This window comes from Accipiter gentilis, chromosome 9, assembly GCF_929443795.1.
Source record: "Accipiter gentilis chromosome 9, bAccGen1.1, whole genome shotgun sequence".
In the NCBI taxonomy this organism is placed as follows: Eukaryota; Metazoa; Chordata; class Aves; order Accipitriformes; family Accipitridae; genus Astur; species Astur gentilis.
In genome coordinates this window covers 19,319,283-19,341,338 of record NC_064888.1, presented here as the reverse complement: position 1 = coordinate 19,341,338, position 22,056 = coordinate 19,319,283, and positions in this window count along the sequence as shown.

The window sequence follows — 22,056 nt, the reverse complement described above, 5'->3', positions numbered from 1 at the left end:
TTCTAAGAATTACAAAGATTAAAAAAAAGGAAGAGGAACCTGAACAAGTAAAAGCAAGTTTGTGGTTGGTTACTATTTAAAATATCAGTATGTCTAGAGCCATTTATTCAGAATAGCCTCAAACCTAATGGACTGGTTCTTGTTTCTGTACTTCGTGTTTACAAAACATGAAGATTTCCCAGTTGTATCACAGCAATTTCTAGGTAGGATTACACCAGAGTCCTTTGATTCTTGACTCTGCAACTGCATCATAATAAAGCATTTCATCTGTCATCCAAAAAACTGTGTTTTCAGAATTCTGCACTAACTGGAGTTTGGAATAAAGTAAACAAGATATGATAAATAATTCTGTGCATTTAAGTGACTGTGTCAGGACAGCAAACAACTGAGCTTGTACATCTTTTGCAATCTGAGCGTGAGACTGTTGCTTTACATACTGAGAGCGAGGACGTGCAGTGACACGCTCTCTGTTGCTGATGTAGAGAGATTGCTTGCTGCCCCAGTGTATGCATTCAGAGTGTCTTAGTGGCTTTCCCAGAGTTCAGTCTTAAGTTTGAGACACTGAAAAATTTATCATATCTTTTCCTCTGAGCAAGTCACTCACACAGTGTACCTCAAAACTTTTTCACTTCTCTGCATGCCTTGTACTAAGCAATATCCTGTCTTTCTACACGGGGTAAGTATTGTGCCTGCTCTGACACAACGCTGGTCTGAAGGCAACAGAAAGCACTGGCATTGGCAGGGTGTCCTTAATCAGCTCAAACCTTCTGCCTCTTGTTTCCAAGTCACCAATCCTTCTATTTCTGTACAAGCTGCATGATCTCTGATGGCGTAACGTAGTTGTGGTGCCTTGCTTTCTTGGGTCTCTGGATGCTTCACATTTGTGGTCTGTCTGTTACACTGACTAACAACCCATTTCTTCATGTAGCTTAGGGTGACCTGATGAAAATGTACATACTTGGGGATAGTTCCAGTTGCATTATATGTCCACATTGGAATTTGCCCTCTTTCATTATATAGATCCTGAACTTCAAATGAGCATTATATTTTACTTGAATAGTACATTTCATAAGTTTCTCATCATAAACAGTGATGTTTGATAGGTGCCTCTCATTTGCAAAATGAAATAAGTACTGCATTTAGAATTAAATGCATAGTAGTAGCTAAAAGGACTGCAAAACTCAAACCCTGCCATGACTATTACTGGCACTCAGCAACCTTATATAAGTTTAAAATGAGCAATATTATTTATATAACATAACTGCAGAGGCACTAAACACACTGTGCAATGCAAGAAGAGGTGCATACTGTTTTATCCCACAGTCAGTTACAAGAAGTGCAGAAAAACCCTTACAAATGCCTTGTTTAGAACTTAAAGTATCCTTCAAGTATTACCATGGAAGTGTCTAATAGCCAATATGTGCTGCAGAAAGTTATTCTACAGCACCAAAGAGTAGACTTATTTGCCTATGCTGTCATGGTAGGCATCCAACCCGCCCCCCACAGGAGCACACTGCATACAATGTTCACTCTTTTACAGAAAATGGATTTTTTTCTCTGCTTTAGTAGTGACACACAGAAAAGGACAAATACATTTCTGCTTGGGATTTCCCGATCAAAGCTGCCTGCATTCAGACAACACTACTTGCACAGTAAAGTCACCTGCTTTTAGGACATGCCAGAATTACTGTGTATGCATAGCTGTTTTACTCAACACTTTCCAGAAGGCCTGTGACAGTGAACATGCCCAGGGTTTCTGGAAGTGCAAACCTGGATCAGAGATGTTGGGCCCTTACAGCAGTGTCCGGTTCAGGATTTTCACATATTCTTTGGTATATTTGCATTTTGCTTATTCAGAAAAAATGAAATAAAAGGACAAGGTTATTGTTACGTTTCTAATTGTTTGTTAATTTCAGCCAAAACCAGAATTACTATTTTTATTTATATATTTCATCCACACACAAAGAAGCTCAGGGTTTAACACGCAGTCAGACTCACTGCATACAGATGATATTATTCTCAATGCTGAAATATTTATTTACATGTGTGCCTGCTTGCTTACATTAGTTTCAAAGTGGCTGAACAAAAAGCAAATTAACAGAAAATAGAGTAAAGTGTAAGTAAAAGAAAACCAAGAGAAATGTTGAAGAAACTTCTTCCAGGACACATAGTGAGACAGTGTTGATGCTAGAGTCCTAAGACTCAGCAGTTCTTGGATTTGGAGCTCCAAGCTCAGGCAGAATGTGCTTTTATCTCTCAGCTCAAAAACCTGCAGATTCAATTCAAAATAATTTATATTATCCTCTACCTACTGTCAGGCTTCCCTCTGTATGAGTTGTTCAAAGATTTGGGATAACCTCGTTGTCTTAGCAGTGATTCATATAAACAACAAGAAAAATCACAAATAGCAACAATTATGGTTGATATCATCTGGTGCCCATGCCAGGAGGAGGCTGCCTGCCAAGGGGAACATTCCTTGCAAGTTAGTCCTACAACGTGCTGGCAGCCAGCAGTGCCTGGAACGAATCTGATGTTTGCTCAGTTGGGCTGCTCCCAGGGCTCTCCAGTGAGGCAGGGCAACACAGGGTTGTTTCAGGGACCCCCCCAGGGTGCACGGAAATGGGGCATTCCCTCTTCATCTGTACAAGGGAGGCTTTGTGATACGTGGAAGCATTTTGTTAAAGTTTCTAATGTGAAACATAGGAAGAAAAAAAGACACTAGGGAGGTCAAGCTCTGCTTCTCAGACATTTGTTTTCATCTGTTACCATGCCTTAAACTGAACTATTCTTTTTTATTTAATATACTGTGTTTCACAGTGAAGGATGTGTCAAGATTTTTAGCATCAATCTCCATGACAGAGTCGACAGCTAGCACAGATGATTGTTTCCGTATGTAAAGCATATTGTAGCTTTTGGACTTGTAAGCATCAGATTTTGTGTACCGTAGTAGGAGGGGCACTTGTAAGAGAAGTGATTTAAAACTAAAGCAAGTCTGTATTCAGTGCAGTTCTTTCTGGAGTCTCCCAAAGGTTAAGGGTAATTTCTTTAAGATCTTGACCTCCAACACAGAAAAATGCAAGCCTACCCTGTTGAAGACTGAACTGCCTCTCCATTTTTGAGTGTAGCATTTCCTGATACCTTTTTAATACATGGTAAGAGGTAGGAATATACTTGCCTAGTAACTTAATATCAGATTAGGACAGTAGATGCTACTGCCATGCCACTTTACCAGATGAGTATAGCACTTATATGGATGTCTGTTAAAATACTTTTTGAAGTTCAGAAAAAATTAAGTATCTTCCATCTCCTGCTGCTCATAGTAGCTGTGAACATTTTTATTTCACACTAAGCAAGCACAGAGTTCCCTATGCTGACAAGTGCAGACAATTTCAGATTCTGAGTCTGCATGGCTCCATTTTCCAGGTTGATTGACTACATTTTACTCTTCATGACCTTAAAAGAGTATTCCAAGAACAATTTCTGTGAGTAGCAAGAAGTTGTATTTGTTCAGTAAAAGATGGCAACCTCAGCTGTTGAGAATTTAATGGAAACATACATTATGTTCTGTGATGCGCTCGATTTTAACTAAAAAACAAGCAAAGCAAAAAAAGAAAAAAAATCCCTTTTATGTCACCATCTATCTTTCTTAAAATTTACCTGACTTAACAATCACCATCTCAATTCAAGTCTTAAGCTTAATGATGAAGATGAGGAATCTATTTTCAGAAGGTACTAAGTATCACTGAAACTCTGTAGAACTTAGCTGATTTACTAGCCACTAGGTTATTAATTTCATACTTACGCTTTTTTTACTTATACTTTTTTTGGCTGTTAAAATCATCAAAGGTCTTTGTTTCAACCTGACACTAAATGAGAACTGAAAATAGAAAAAAAAAATCATAAATAGGGAAGTAATTTTTCAGAAATTTAGACACTTTAGAGCTTGAAGTAGCTTGGTTAGGGGAACTGGAGCTTCTCTCCAGTGTGATAGCACAACAATGGTGACTCCTCCAAGTGCCCAGATTTGGAAAGAAGGCTGCAGTGTCAAAGTGTGCTCAACATGTGAGAGCCCATGACAGGAAACTTTCTTCTACCCCTTTCTCAATGCTTATTTATATGAGGCATTGACTATTCTGAACTCAGGCATGTTATTCCATTTCATTGCTGTTGTCCTGTATTCCAATGTCTAGTTATGTTACCTAGAAAATCATGACATGACGTGCTGACTCCTTTCTTGAAAGAAGATTTTGTGATGTTTTATTGGTGGAGAATTTCTTTAAGCGAGACATCAGATAACCTGACTACATGCTTCATGTCTTTTCCTAGGAAAGATGTTTTTAAAATATGCAAGCAATGTATTTTAGTTAATTAAGCACATCTATACCTCAATAAAAAGAATATTGTATGCTGGCTGATGTTGCACACATCTTTACTGAAAAGATTTCTTTGTAGTTATCAGTATCATCTTAAATACAGGAAGAGCCTTGAAATGCGTTTTTAAGTACTGAAAGCAGAACTTGTCTGGATAGACATGTAGCCTTTTTAAGCCTAAGAAGAAGAGGATTTAAAAGGACTGAATAGCTCAAAGTATTAGCAATGAAAGACAGACACTTTCACATATAAACTTGTCTGAGTTCATCCAAATTCAACAGCAACTTAGATCATCAAATTAAAAGAAACTTTGGTGGTTCACTGGAAGCAAGTTTGTGGCTCTCGGCCCAGTTTCTAGAGAAAAGATACTAATCAAAAACATGCCTTTATTTGGCATTCATACTGGGTGTTTCAGAAAAGAAATGAAAATACACAGAGCAGTTCTCTTAAAATATGTAATATTAGTGGCCTAGCTAGAATAGCATGTGGGAAACGCAACCTCCCTTTTTTCGGCTGTGGATATGCAATGCAATCCATGAATAAAAGCAGATTTTTATAGTATAACTAATGCAAAAATTTCTAAAAACATGTAATATATTCAGTAAGTGGGAAGGAGAGTTCAGGTGATTCACCACTGAATTCCTCATTCCTAAACTTAAACTCTGTTCATAGCACAATGCGACTTACCATTTTACATTGCTTGTCATGGGCTTTCTTTTGTACAGTCCTTCCCCATAAAACTGGACCCAGATGAAGCTGGACTCCTTTCTATCAAAAACACTGTAGGAATGTATCATGCTTTTATAAGACACAGCTATCCTACATGCACAAGGGACACTGGTGAGCTTCAAGTCCTTGAGCAGACAGTGGTATCAAAGGCATTGAAGTCGCTACAATGAGCCACGACCAAAGCTGCCCAGCTGGGAGGAGCGTGCAGGTCACTGCCCATCCACTTGGGAATTCCACAAGTGATCAGGTCTTCATGCTCAGCAGAGCAGCCAGCAGACAAGACTTTTGCATCCAGTTGCCAGCTTAACTTTCTGCATAAAAATTCTTCAGTTTCATGGGCATGCATGTTTCTCCAAGTGTAAAAAACAAAGCTAGACACTGTGAAAAAGGCATAGATTTTCTGAGAATCTACAAATGAATGGTATTTCCCCAAGCAAAAAAGGGGGGGAGGGAGAAAAAATGCCTTTTTCCTTAGACAACTTCTCATATATAAGCATATGAAAATTCTAGAGATGTTCATATGGCTGTAAGCTTTATTGCAATCAGTAACCCCACAAAGACAAGCTGCATCTTCATGAAGAATCATTCTGTACATTTCTTTTCATCAAAGCACCCATGGACTTTTTGTTGGGTGCCCTCTATTCATGATCCAGTTCTCTCAGTCTGCATGATCAAATTAATTCTGTGCCTAGAAATCAAATAATCTCCTTATGTAGGTGTTATGAATACAGAAATCCACACACATTATCAGACTGTTTACTGTTTGCCTCTTCTCCTTTAGAAATGGGGGAGGGACAGGTCCAGAGCACACTACTGTATATCATTGCATGGTACACTTGTGCTCACCAAATTCAGGCTGGTGGTAAAAATAACCCTCTCTTGAAGAGCAGACATTAATTTATCTACTAGGGTTTCCACCTGTTAACATTTTTCAGAGAGGGGCCCAGTCTGGAAGTAACTCTGTATTTCATGATGAACTCTATGTGCTTTACTGGACAGAACCAAGATGTGACTCATTGCTCTGAGATGTGTAAATATTAAACCTGTTTCAGCCATGGAGTCTCAGACTTGTCTGATAATAGACAGACATCAGTGGCACAGCTGAAAAGAGACCGCAAAAATCTGGACTCTTGAGACTTTTCTTCTGCCTGAAAGAAACGTTAGCACTCTGAGAGTAATCTCAAGAAATAAGTCACTATAAGGAAGACATCACCAAATAGGAGCAGCAGGCTCTGCTTTCTAGAAGATAAAAAAATGTTTGCATCAGTCAGTAGCACACCTTAGTGATCTTTAAGTCATGTTTCTCCGTCCTGCTGGTCACAAGATCATAATAATGGTCACCAGGAAAGTCACATTTTCTGATCACTGTGGGATTTACTCATGTATTCTTGCATTACAAGTTTTTCTCTCAGGCTATTCTCAAGTTATCTGCAATAGTTTTGCAAAAGATTTCAAGGCAGGGGAGAAGCAATGAACATTTAGCAGGACATAATTTATTAAAGGTTATTCCTAATGCCCTAGCCATCACAATACTAAATCACCATGTCAAATTAAGCAGAAGGCTTATTATTGAAACAATAGGCAAAATCAACTGTTTCCCATACTGTGCTCCCAATTATTTTCAAACTTTTATCAACTTATAATTTTTAAATCAAAATGGAATAACTTTTTTAAAAATTTACATAAGGTTAATATAACATTCTCTGTCTTTTTCAGCATTATGTCATGACATTCTAGAATTCCTTGAGTCAAATGTATCTGAATTTAAACATTATTTGGCTACTGGAGTCATAAAATCATGGCAGTTATATATCAGGGGACATATTAAGGGCAGTGATTCTGGTTAATGCAGAGATTGCCATTACCATTGAGAGGTAAGACAGACAAAGTAATTGCAATATTTTGGGTAACTATGCACTAATTGAGCACTAGTATTGTTTTGCAAGAATCAGAAAAAAGGTGCGGTCCAGAAAAGCATCGCATGATGATGTCTTGCCCCTGCCCTGATAATACTGCTGGTAAGTTAAATGTATGTCTACAGAAAAAAAGCCATAGCAATATATAACCATTCATTTAGTGAGATCTGCTATGAAAGGTAATTGAAAATGCTTTGGTTTTGACATAAAAGATTCCATATCAAAGAGGATACAGTAGGGCTGGAGATTGGGAAGGATTTATTTATCTTAGGAGTGCGGCAGCTCAAGAAAATTTCCTAGCAGTGTACAACAGCAATAATCAAGAATATCACAAGACAGAGCACAGTTTAGCTGTATACAGTTCAGTAAGGAAGACAGGAAGCTAGACGGAGGGCAGTTTTCACTGTTAACAATTCAGAAGCTACACCATGACAAAGTGGAGACTGCACCAGTACAAGGGCTTAACCCTCACTGCTCATACACATATTGTTTCCTGCAGTTACTAGCAGCATGACCTCATCAACACTTGCTCAGCTTGATACACAGCAGGGGTGCTGATATCCATCACTCAGTACAGAGCCAGTACATGGTCTTAGCACCATATAAGACCTATGGCCTAGGGGCTGTGTGGTGCCAAGTCTTGTGAATTAGAGTCAGTTCCTGAGTTATCCTCAAGGGCTCTCATCACAGTACCAACCAAGGTATACTTACTTAGTTGTTAACAGATGCCCCATTTCCCCACCTTCCATTTTGTTCCCCCAAATAAGAAATAACCTGCAACCACTGTGACACACAGAAGCTGTGACAGATAAACAATTCACTTCCCATATAAGAGACACTACAGCTCCAGCCTATGACATTCTGGCAAAGATACTGGTATCAAGACAGCATAGTTTTCCAAACGGTACTACAGGCTATTCTGTCTCTGCTATTTGATGATCATTCCTGACCCTGAACTAGTCTTTTACATTGTAGGGAAAAAAATTAGCAACTAAAACTTCAGAAAGAATTCAGTACTGATATATACACCCTTTGACAGGGACAGAGGGTGTCACCGCAACAACAAACCCTGGCCAAGCTTCTTTAATAATTAGCCTGAGAGAGATGCAAGCATCTTATTTTTGTCAACAGGTAAAGGAAAACAGGAACAAACTGAAATTTTAATATCTCTAGCAGCTATTCCCCCAAGGCTTTTCTCTGGGGCAGGAGAGTTCATTTGTGCATGTGCCAGTTATATAGCCAGTGACAGATGAGTGAAACAGAGGGGGGGAAAAGGGATTCTTCTCCATGTAGCTATCACACTTTGATGAATTTTCTTCTTGTATGACTTACACTGGCAACACAATAGAAATCCAGGTCTTTCTAAATAAACAATGCAAAAAGCCTGACTCAGGGAACTCTGAATCAGCCTTTAGTTTCCCACAGAAAAACAGCAGCTTTACACTTCCGGTCCACGTATCTTATTTTAGATTATGGAAACTATTTTCACAGATCACTCAGTGGCATGAAAAGTTAGGATTTGATGTTACAAGATCCCAAATCTCTTTTTTCCACTAGAGCAAAAAAACATTAGATGGTCAAAACCTCATAGCTTTAGTTGCTGTTAAACTGGATTTGATTTTGTTTTATGGCAATCTTCATCAGCCTTACTATTTTTGAGTCCTCCTACTTTGTGCAATGACTGCTAGCAAGTGTGGATTTACAGATTTCAGAAACATAGAACAATTCTGCAACTGTAGTGTATCATGTTGTTATAACAGTTGGTAGTCTTGAAGAAGAGGAAGCTTGCAATTAGCATGCACTACATTTGCAAGAAATCTGGAAGAAAATACTTGATGAGTTGTCTACACATGTTGCTAGAATCAATGGTTATAGTAATCTAGGGATTCTCTGTAACAACTCCGTGTCCTACAAAATTTAAATTACAACAGCCACCTCATTGCTGATGCTCTATTTCAGATAGCTTCAAGCCAGAGACTGGGCTAAGTTTGTTTTTGAATACACTACGGCCAATTTCCCGAGCAAAAGACACTTGGTTCTTTCTATACTAAGAGTTTCATTACTTCTGAAAGTGCCAGTTAAAACCCAAGCACATCTGTTTGTTTGGTTTGGGTTTTTTTGTTGTTGTTGTTTTGTTTTTGTTTTTGTTTTTGTTTTTGTTTTTTAAAGGAATATTCCAAACCAGGTTTATGAACACTGGTAAGAAAGAATCGGCATCTTCTGCTTTTATTCCTATAGTACCTGCATATTGTATTCTCTCTGGAGAAGTGCTCTTTATTCTGGCTCCTGATTGGCTACCAAGGCTTCAAAGAGACAGTCTTTACAAAGGTTCTCATGCCACATCTTTCCTAATGTACTTGAGCTCTTTACTGCAAGGAATTAATGAATGGGAAGAAAACCCTCCTTGGCTTTCACTTTCTAATCAGAATTTGTAACAGTACCTGTCAGAAATAGCATTTTAGTTATAAATAGATAAGATTTGAGATACCTACCAAGTGCAAACACAGAACGTTCCAAAGCCACTTCATAAGCCCTTCTCAGAATCAAACTGCACTTCAAAAGAGTACTTTTAAAAGTATGAACTGTCTTCAACCATTGAATGACCTGACACTTCAAAGAAATATTTCCAAAAAAAATCATAAAGATGATTGATGGATTCTGTAGAAGTTTAGCCATTAGCTTTCCGCTATCACACAGCTTTATATTGAAGATGGAAAAGCTGATACAGTTTCCCTGACAGTTCTCAGTAAGGGAAGCATTGTAGAACCTTCAAGGCCCCAACCAAAACGAGGAACTCCTGCAGGAGTTCATATTTATGAAATAAAGCATCCTGCTCTGAAAAGCTCATTTCCCAAGATATATAAGGTATTTTCTAGGAGTCACCGTCTCTGAGATTATTAAGTCTCAGAAGCACAGAGTACCAGTAACTCTCTTTGCAACAGATTTAGAGACATTTTCTATAGTATAAAAATATTTGACATTAAATAGAGGAAAATTCTGAATCCCTTCCTAGGCCTGTACTGGCCACTGATAAAGATTAGCCCAATGCAAACTAAATACATTAGTAAACTAGCACATTTAATGGGGACAACAGAAAGTAAGTCAGATCCTGTAAAGTCATGTAGTATTGTAATTAAGTGTAGTGTTGTAATTAAGTGTTGTGACTCGTGCTACTTTCTGGGATTTTACAATTAGAGTGCTGCATTTCTGAGCTTTTCTTCCCAAAATAGATATGGGAATTAGATATATTCATTTAACAGTTTGTATGGCATTAAATAATTAGAGAACTCTAGAACTAGTGCTCTATTAGTACTAATAGTGAGGCTAAGAAGAAAACTTCTAAAGTTTTAGAGTCAGTAAGATTGAATGCTGAGTTAGTAGGGATTAGAAGATTACCTAAAATGATGTAATGAAATCAGTTTATTTCATTAGATAATAAGCAGACAAAATTATGCCTCTCAAAAGAAAAGCCTAACAAATGACCCTCCAGCCTTAAAACAAAAAACACTACTGAGTGTCTGAACACACTGCAGTCACAGGGGAACTCCTTTAAAGCTTAGCTGGCTGACACTGGGGCTTGTGGGCATGATGAGACGAGTTGTCTGCTTTAGTATCTTGTTTTAAAGCCTCTTCCACACCATCATGTCAAGTTCAGGAGAAAGCTATAGCCTAAGAAGTACAGATGTGGGTGATGAATTTTTTTCAGACTGTGAGTTAATAACAACTAGATTAGCCAATAGGCTAAATGGGAGTGATGATACACATGGCGTGAAGGGAGCCTGTCTCATGACTTGTCACTGAATTCCCAGTGATAGCTATGAACTGTTCCAGTATTTCTGAACAGATTAAAGGTGACTTGTTTTTAAAGGAGATTTTAAATTAGCTTTCATACACGATTCATTTTTACTTCTTTTTTAAAAAACTTAACTCCATATTAAATGACAACTGAGAACTCATCTCATGCACAATGAGTTGCATGCCTTGGGCTGCTGCTCTTCAAAAACTTGACTTCAGGTCACAGCCCACATTGTTGCAACACTGCAGATCATTTGAAATCTATGGCATTGTGTGGTCTGTTCTATCTATGTGGAAAGAGTAAGCCACATTTGCAGCTTTTTATGTTCCCGTACAAGGTAAACTCACAAGAAAAAGGGACAAAAAATACTATGAGTGGAGATTACTCCAGGATTGAGAAAAGCACAAGTTTGCTGTCCCTCTTACAAGACCAGAGGTCGTACTGTTTCCTCTTGTCATGGTTTAACCCCAGCTCGCAACTAAGCACCACACAGCCTCTCACTCACCTCCCTCACAGTGGGATGGGGGAGAGAATCAGAAGGGTAAAAGTGAGAAAACTCGTGAGTTGAGATGAAGACAATTTAATAAGTAAAGCAAAAGCCACGCATGCAAGCAAACCAAACCAAGGAATTCATTCACTGCTTCCCATCAGCAGGCAGGTGTTCAGCCGTCTCCAGGAAAGCAGGGCTCCATCATGTGTAATGGCTACTTGGGAAGGCAAACGCCATCACTCGGAACATCCCCCTCTTTCTTCTTCCCCCAGCTTTAGATGCTGAGCATGATGTCATATGGTCTGGAATATTCCTTTGGTCAGTTGGGGTCAGGTGTCCCGGCTCTGTCCCTTCCCAACTTCTTGTGCTCCCCCAGCCTACTCACTGGTAGGGTGAGGTGAGAAGCAGAAAAGGCTTTGGCTCTGTGTAAGCACTGCTCAGCAGTAACCAAAACATCCCTGTGTTATCAACACTATTTTCAGCACAAATCCAAAACATAACCCCACAGTAGCTACTATGAAGAAAATTAACTCTATCCCAGCCAAAATCAGCACACCTCTATATCAGTATCTGCAGGTCTAATTCCAAATAAAGACCAGGCCTTTGTGTCTTTACACATGTACACATTTACATTACATGTAAATAAAATCATAGTTTACACTGTCTTACTGACTTTTTCATGGTAACTATATACAGTTTCCACTGCAAGAATGCTTGTCTTTCTGCTAGCCTTCTGAGTGCTATTTGGTATGCCCAGTTCTTCAGCAAATAGAAAATTAATATTGTCCCACATGAAGTGGACAGACTATTCCTAGGGGAGGCAGAATAAATGGTCTGCTAGGAAAAATTTACAGCTCTACTCTGTACATTGTGACAACTCTGTAAATTGTTAGCAAATAGGCAGCACTGCACCCAACTGCAGTTGAGGCACTTCCTATCAGGGGTTTAAACATAACCAAGGGGATATGCCCACCTCTCAGGAGAATGCTAATAGCAGTTTTGTAATGGTAATAGACTATTGTTACCAAAAAGCATATGTCTCAGACTATATAAATTCTGTCTTAGAGGCCCATATGAGCTGCTTGTCATCTCCCAGAGTGTCTGAGAACTCTGGAGACACTGGAAGATGTTCTGGAAGATGTTAAATCTCATCAACCACATTCATGACTGAATGGATGTTCCCCAACTTCCACCATAGTTATAAAGCCTCCCATACATTACTTATTCCTTTGTGGCTCTTCATAAAGGTACCTCATTCACGCCAACCTCTGTGCAGTTTGCTAATCACTTTACTGCAAAAAGGATGACCTAGTAGAGACTGTGCACTATGTTTTACCATATAACTGCTTATTGTTGTCAAACACTGTTGACCACATTATAGCTGAGCTAGTATCTGGAACTTGTATAGCAAAAGCAATTTGCTGCAGAAAGTTGGATTTAGCTTTAAACAGACTAAGTAATGTTCAGAGTGTTTATGTACACAGTCCAAGGGCAGCTCCTGTTCTGCTTCACAACTTCCTTTGAAATATCCAGGAGCACCTCTGGATTGTCAAGAGTTTAAGTCTAGATTGAATGTGTTTGGGAATAATGTGCATGTACCTAAACATATAATTCTGTTGCATTAATTTTGCAAGTTTCTTCAAAATTAAAAGCTCTGGTAATGCTCAAATGGGAAAAAAGTTTGTGGATTTTTTTCCAGGTCACATAAGTTCTTCGAAGTTCAAAGATAAATTCCTTGCTCTATTACAATATGTGTCAGTTCTGCTACTTAATTCAGTGCGATGAGGATTTCAGCAAAGATATTTCCTTGCATGCTTAGGACTTGGATAAAATTTTGCAAAGTTGGGCTAAGTACTTAAGAAATCTGGGAAAAATCATAGCTTACGTGGAAATTATGAAAGACTGAGGTATAAGATGGGGGGGGCTGTGTCTACGTACAGCTAGTAACTAATATTAAGTATTCTCTCATATGTTCAAACATTTCTATAAGCATTTGAGAAACATACAGAAGTCTTACAATAGTATGATTTACACAGAGTAAATAAATCATCCCTGTGTAAGGAAGTTGTAACCATGCCAAACATTTCAAGAATGGGAGTGTGGAGGAAAAGAGACATAAGTAGTATCACATCATCTCTATCTGGAATCTAAAACCTAAAGTTAAAAATTCAAGAGAATGGATTCTTGGCTGCATATATTAGTGGAGCTAGAGAAGTTGAAAGAATCAGCTTAGAATATCCGGAATCAGTAGAAGAAAACCAACAGTGTACTCAGGTGCTAATTCAGTGCTGTATCCAAGATCACTGGCTAAAACCCATAACAGCATTAAACTGGGAAGCTAACTCTGAGACCACTTCAACACATCTGAATGCGTTAACAGTAAGGCAATCAACATTCAACTGTGTAATTACTGTGTTCATGTCAAATGACATAAGATAAAGGCACGTAGAAAGAGTGCTCTAAAAAGGCTCAAGAAGAGCCATCTACAGACTAAGCCTAAAATTATGACTTAGGAATTTCCAGCCACTATTAAAGAATGAAAAAATGTTTATTTTTAAATAGTCTCAGTTCCTTTTTTTCTAAAATAAGGACTTATTCCATGCCAGCATCATAAGAGAGCACTACATATTAGCTAATATCTGACACATCCTTTGAAAAATACGTAGTGCCGAATGAACTTGCAAAGAACATCAAAAGATATAAGTAATATCATTACTTGCAGACAAAAAAGAACACCCGCAAATAGGGAGATCAACCTACCAGCAGACAAATTGATATTACTATCACTGCTAAACAATATTTTCAGTTACTTATAATAGTAATTTTTGGTGGCAAAAAGATAGGACTATTCACTATTGATAATGTCAAATCATTATGTATTGTGTCTGTATCTTATAGACTACAACCGGAGTTTTGTGAGTTCAGCAGTTTTGTAAGTCCAGATACTTCTGAATGTCATTTTGCCAGTGTGTGAATCACACAGCCTGTAAAAAAGACTACCCTAGTGGGATTTTCATATGTAGTGGAACGCAAGCATCTAAATTCTGACCCAGCATGTACTATTCCATGGCAGAAAGTAGCTTGCTCAGCCTTTCAGGTTACAAGACAAGTAACAGGAGAAATTCACTGCCACATTACAGGGGTGAAACCCTCAGTTTTCTACCTTAGGTGGGAATTCCTAAGTAGGGTTTCTTATACCTTCCTCTAAAGGTGTCAGGACTGGCCACAATCTGATTGGACTTGACAGGTTAGTGTTCTGATCTATATGACAACTGCTATTTTCCTACAAAAAGTCTGTGTAAGTATTTGTGCTCCTAGGAAAATATAAATAGGAAGTATTTTCTATTTCTTATATCTAAGAAAAGTAACTTTGTCTGCTTCTGGAATACTAAGTCTGAACTCAGTGTGGCTGTAGGGTGCTAGCTGGGAATAAAAGAGAAAAGAGAAGAAGCCTGGAGATTTTCACAAAGCTCTGGAGTATTCCATGCATATGGAAACATTTGCAGTAGCATTAGCAGTAGTGCCAAATTACCTCTCTTCTCACTGTAAAGGGTATCTTCTGACTGTGGCAACTGCAAGAAAATACATATCTAAGGTGTCAACTGCCATCTCTTTAATTTTGCAGGCTGGGGAGACAATGCCACCTTGTTTCCTGTGTATGGCCCTGCTTGAAATTCGGCCTACAGAGAGCAGAAGGGGAAACATTGCAGCAGAAAAAAACAAAACTCCTTTGATTCTGGGGTGGGGCAGGGGAGAGCAACATAGTGGATTTGGATGGAAGCAGCACATTATCTGCAGTATTATCAGCTGCATGGCTAATTCCCTGGAGTGCTCCTGCAGTGTCCATGTATTCAAAAGTACTGAAAGTAAGCTGTAACTTAAAATATGTTAAATAATATTTTATTGCAGACTCAAAGCTGATCGTAGCCAGTTGTCACCATTTTAAATATAATTGTTTATATTTGCATGTACTTTGAAGTTATTTTGTTGTCAGTAAAAAAACCAATGATTTTATCATAACGGTTACTTCTTTCCTGAGGACTCTTTTTTGTCTCAGCTTGTCCCAGAGTTGAATCTTGCCTAAATGACTCTTTCCAAATGAATGTCATCATTGTTATCATTGTTTGTCTTCTTTTCTACTTTTTTCTTTTCTTCTTTTTTTTTTTTTTTTTTTTGCTTTTGTTTTTGTTTTTCGGTGGTTTTGTTTGTTTGGTTGGTTTGGTTTTGTTTTGTTTAAATACATATTGGCAGCTTTAGATGTTATCACAGAACAACCATGCCTGGGACACTATAGACAGGTGCTGGGCAAGATTCTTTACATAGCTCTTCTGTGACAAGGCACCTCAAACTTTGACCTCTGGCACCTGTTGTTCTTCTGGTCCTGGATTTTCTAGGGAGTTGTCTCTCTGCTCCCTGCATGTCCACGCCCCCTCTTGTTCTAATCCTGGGCCTCCCAATTTCTTGCCTTTTTGCAGCTCCTGCAGTTCCAATCCTGGACTGGAGCGACCCTGAGCAGAATGGCAGCGGCCAGGATGGAGTGTTTACACTTTCTCCTCTACAGTGGTATAGACCATTGCATGATTCAGTATGATCTGCAGGATTTCAATGCAAAGGCCATAGTCTCCTGCTCAGACAGCGTCTCTGAGTTTATCTGCTTGCACCCACTATTAAAGGCTGTGTGTAAAAAGTAAATACAGGCCTCTCACTACTATAATCAGCATAACTGCTTTGGATTTTTGCACTGTGACATAGGTCATCTGTCATAGTATTATTTCTTAAAAAAATACTTGTGCTCCTTTTGCATTCTTTTTTTTTTTTTTTTTTTTAGAATAATAACAACACTTGTTTGCTAGTGTGGAATGGAACAGAAATTTTCTTCAGTAAAGCCTATCTGCAAATACAAATCCACAAACCATGTTATCTGTTGTGTTCCCCAGCTGATCATTGTCCTGAACATCATAATCTCTCTTTTGCATTCCATGTAAGAAAGTCCTCAGGTAGTGCCATCTGTTCCTGCACTGGCAGGTTTACTTCCTACCATAACATGTGGCAATTAACATTTATACCTCATCTTGGCATTGATATGCAATCAAAGGGGTCCTCAGCCTGTTAAGAGTCAGGAGCCCTGGAGGCCCTTTCTATAACCACCTGAAAGGTACTTGCTTTTAGGGTTTGAGCCATGCAAATTTGTGAACCACGATTCTTGTTATATTTCAGATCTTAAACTGATGTTGATCACATATTTTGCAACTAGACCACTGGAAGGAGAACCAGAGTCCAGTGTGCAGTACTGTGTTATGCCCAGGATCCTCTCAGCTGCAAGATTTGGAAGGCAACTGTGCCAAGGTGACATACATTGTAGCCATCAAGTACCACAACCAGCTCTCAGAAACACATTGCCTGTACAGAGCTTTACTGACAACAGCAAGTGCAGCGTAGCACCTTCCCTACTGATAGTCACATTTGGAAATACACTTAGTGGTACTATTTTTAACTCTTCCTGAAAGCTATAGAAGTACTGTTTTCCTATGGGAGCTGAAGGAAGCTAACCTCCCAAGGGTGTTGGGCTGTGGATGCATGAACTGTATCTGCTCAGATGCAGGGGGATTTCTTAAAATGTTTTGCTTCAGTTTAAACCCATATTCTTCCTCTCCTTTACTATTACTTTGAAATTAAAATATAGAAGGCATGTTTCCTTTGCTAAAAGGAAGCCTATGCTCGCTATCATTTCATGGACAAAATAAAATCTTCTCCCTTCATGAAAGCCCTCAGATACTTGAAGCAGTCCTGTCTGTAGAATGCTTATATAATTTTCCCAAAAGAATTTTTCTCCCTGTCTCAGTCCTTTGTTCAGAGTCTGTTTTCTTTACCTCATTTTCAGATCTAATTTTCCCTGGGTTTCTATTGCATTATGTTCTCTCTGTCCTCTCTCCCAGTCTCCAAGAGCAATGCAAACCTAATTAAAGACTCATGGAATTTTTAGGCTATGTTAGTTAGAAATGGTTAGAAATTGAAAAGAAAATAGGTTTGCATGAAGCCATGGGAGGTTGTTTCCAGGCTTCTTTTTTGGAAGAGAGATGACACAAGTTTACTCCCAGCTTACAGGAAGGAGATGCAAGGATTGTATCTCACATAGATGTCATAAGCATGGAAATAAGGTGCACAGGAGTACACAAATGGGTATTCTTAATATATGTACAATTTTCTTCTTACATGTTTTGAGTGCTAAAAGCATGTGTGGCAGTTAGAGGTTTGTCCAGCAGGCAGTCTCTGCCACATGATTAGATGCAAGCCCACACCATGACCTGACCCCTCAGCTGTGTCTCTCAGATCACTGTGTCCACGGTTGTCCATAGGGTCAGCACATGATGATGCAGCATGCATTCTGTTTTCCCTCACATTATCACTAATTTTGAAATAGGAACAGTGCTGTGTTTATATAACATGTATCATTGTTGTAACAGAGATGAATCAATCCTAGCAGAAAAAAAGCTCAGTCACACAGAAGAGGAAGTAACAGCAACAGCAGATAACAAGTTACTTCCATATTGCACATCATCACTCTGAAGTTTCTCGTTACCCTGACACCAATTTTGGTGTTAGAGCAGAACCATTTTACAGCAACAACATAAAGACACACAGAATCAGGCCATGTGTATCATCTAGCACACTGTCCCAGCTCTGACAGTAGTCAACCATAGATGTCCATGAAAGCGTACAAAAGCAGGGCAAGAATAAAATAACAATTCCCAAAGTACAGGTGTCCAGCTGAAAAATCTAAAGCTGAGTATCTTCTTGAGCCAGAAGTAGTGTCTCTGTGTTTAATAGACCCTGATGGGATTATCTACTGTGAATTTGTTCAAATAGCTTTTGAACATTTTTTACTTTTGAACTTTGTTCCATATAAACTTTTGGAATCAATAACATCTTTTTATGATGATAAAGTGAAAATATCTCTCTACTGAAGTTATAAGCACTTAACATTCAAAATCCTTTATTTTGTCATTCACAGCTACAGATAGCACAATTATTTTTTTTAATCTCCAACTAAAGTCTGAGCATTACAAGCATGTACTGTGTTTATGAACTCATTTTCAGACCCCATGATCATGTACAGGATGGAAGATGAAAAGCGGAACCAAATCAGGCATTAGGGTTTAAGCCTTTTGAGGGGTAAAATACATCTTTCAAACAGCAGCCAAAGCAATGTCTTCTTACAGAATGAAGTACAAAATTTCTGCAGTTAGACAGAAACAAGTTAATCAAAGTTGCAACATTTCCTATTTGGGACAGCTCTGAAAGCTAATGGTGTAATTTAGTAGCACTCCTACTAAATCTTTCACTGATGGCACATTAGCTGAATCACTATGACTCAACTTAAACATTAAAGTCCTAATTTGAGAGACTTATGACTTGAAATTTAGAAGTCCTTCCCATTACAACTTGCACATGGTATCTTTATTTTGGTTGTGGTGGTAGTGGTAGAGGAGAAGCATGAAGGCACACAAGAAGTTTTTTAGAACCCGCAGAGAGAAATGTTGATGGTTTTGCCTAATGACATATAAATAATATACTCATATATACCACCATAATACAGCATCCTGAAGAAACTCAAATTCAATTGTTCAGATGGCAGAGTGAGTTTCAGAAGTTTGAAGCACAGGGCAATCGAATCTCTTTTGCTAACAGAAGACAGGATTCTTCCTATGAGGAGTTTGGAAAGAAAAACAGAATCTTTTACCTTCACCTTAACAGAGTCTCCCAGGACAACAAGCACCCTATCTCTTCTACAGCCATTCTTGCCTGAGCTATTCTAGAAAATTCACAGCTATTTCACAATGAGTAAGGGAAACTAGCCTACAAATTATTTTCCTTCATAAAAAGCCCACCCCCATAAGAGGGCTTTTCTAATAGCATTTCAATTTGTAAGACATTGGCTTCATTTTCCTTGGTTGTTTCCAAAAGCCAGATTTATCCTCATGCTAACAAAAGGTCCTAAAACTTGTCTATAATGCAGCCAATAAAGGGTACCACTTACAAAGTATTCTGTAAACAGTGGCTCACTAGAAATGTGAACCACTTTGCAGCCCTCTACTCTGTCAGACTTGGCCTTGCTGGTTTGGCTCTGTATTCTTTTGGCCTGTAGGCCACTGCTCTATGTGCCTGGCTGACACAGCTACCACTACTTATGGAAGTCAGAAGCCTCAAAAACCTGCAACAGCTAAATATGAGTGAATCTACCAGCTAGTAGCTAGAATCTGTTGATCCTCTGCTTTCTTGGGGCTTTTTTTAAAGGTCCTCCATATGCTAAATGTATATTAAAAGCTCTTGTTAATCCTTTGAATAAGGACTTGCAGGATGTGGGGTCTAAATATTGGTGAATTTAGTTCTGTTGAGAGAGACTGTTCTGGCAAAATTTCAACCAGAGCTGGTAATAAGCCCCACTAATCTTCTCACAAGTGTTCTTCTTATAAGTCTTCCTGATAAATCTGCAAACCCAACAGATTGGTATTGGCAGAGTATGGATACACATGGATTTGGGGTAAGTGCGCCATTACATACTGAAAAACAGAATTGAAAAAAAATGGCTGCACTTCTGTTGTTCAGGCCCTAAGCAGTTAACATTCAACAATGCTTCTTTCTGCTATCACAGTATTTGTATTTAATTCCTTTATTCTGACTAAAGCATTACAGCAGTTACCTTTCTGAACAAATTCCAAGAAGCTCATGTACTCCCAACTATTTTGTCCCTTGCTGTGCTGAGGATGGCTTCCCAGGCTACTACGGCTGCTTCTCTTCTCCCATATTTGGAAGTTGGCCTGAGTATGGAGATCCCCTGTGGGTTTCTGTTTAAATTCCAGAGTCACTGTTGCACATTACCATTTCCTTCAGTTGATGTAAATCAAATACAGCATGAGTGGAAAATGTGAGTATAGGCTTGGCTACTGCTTTGCAAGGGAAACTGTAATAAATGCAGAAAGTTTATCTCAGGAGAAAATGTTTCACAAGCGCAGCATGCTTTGCAGTCTGATGCTGCCGAGGCTATTGACCCTCATTTGGCAGCAGTCTGCACACAGTTTACCACTGTGTACCACATTTAAATGGCAATGCTGACACAGTATGCAACAGTAAAGACTAACACACTTGCATGGAAAAGATTGTTGCCTAGCATCAGGGGCATTTTTCTATACACAGAGCCCAAAACCTAAACAGGAATTTCATTTCACCCCTAAAATTTTAGGGCATCTGCAGCAACCTTAGTAGCCCTTAATTTTTGCTTCTCATCTTCCAGCAGCTCCAAGACAGCAGAACCCAAACATCTACTAGTTTCAAAAAAAGTTAAAATTTTTATTAAATCAAGTGTTATTTTCTGTCAGTGGACTGAATACATGATATCATATGGAACATAATACCTTAAATAGGAATGATTTAAAAATAATTCAACAGACTAATAGTTTATAGCCAAGCTCCTTTAGGAGACAGTTTATGAACCTCTCATTCCTATCTCTGAATACTCACATAGGTAATGTCACCTGTGTAATGGGCAAAAATCCAGTCCACTAACACTTGACCCCTATAGGAAAGTAAGGCAAAGCACAGGGATCTTCTCTATGTGTAAGAGATTCACAATTTAATTCTTAATAGCTATGAATCTAGCTATAGAGGAGACTAAGAGAAAGATGATCATGTTTTCAGTACACTTTAAAAAGATCCTAAAACAAATCTTACACATATAACATGTCATGAGGACAGTCTTTTCAAGCCCAGAAATGTTGCATGGATCAGCATAATTCTGGATTCTTGCCTTTGCAACAGGATAAAACTCTCACTACAGTTCTAATGATCTTGAAACCTATGAGTAGCACACTGTTGAATACACACTGTCCTTTCTGTGACACCACTGCATTTTTATGAGGAACAGCAAACAAAATGTATATATTCACAGAGCAATCTTAAAATGAGTCTTACTGAATTTTCTGGAAGTACAAGGCCCAATTATGTGAACTGTAGGTTCAGGATCTCAGGGCAGGAAGAAGGAAGTATTTTTGTATTAGGTTAATCTTCTTTCCTTAATGCAATTACTTGAAGCTCCTCTGAGGTCTGGGATACTACAAGAGTTTTAGTCGAGATGAATTAATGAATATGGCACAGGTAAGAAACTCAAAAGTATGTCAATGTGATTTATTCTGTGGATTTGTATCTCTGCTGTATATGGAAGGAGTTTATACATATATAGAGAAATTTGGTGCTATCTAGCAATTTCTTTTTTAAGTATTGCCTAATTTGGCCATTTAGTACTTGCTGATGGCAGTAAACTCCCATATCTACTAATACAAAGCTACAAATCTTTAGTATGCATGCTAAATAATATAATTATTTAAGCCATAAAGAATCTATGAAAGAGTTAAAGATCTTCACAATTATCCAGTAAAAAAGCAATAACATATATGAATATATTCAAAGAGTTCATTATTACTAAATATAGTATTATTTAATTTTAGCCAGTGGCTTTTCCAGAAGCCTTGGCCAGTCCAAAGGCTTCGGCTTTGTGGTGAATTGGAATGTACACAAAATTGCAGAAACCCCTGAGCCTGTTCATTCTGCACAAGGGATATAAATAATTTACGAGACTCCAAACCAGCAAAACACTTAAAATTTCAGACTAACCTTACACTTACCAATACACACATGCTTTAATACTTATTGGGGGGGGGGGGGGGGGGGGGGGGAGGGAGGAGGGAAGCCTGCAGAGG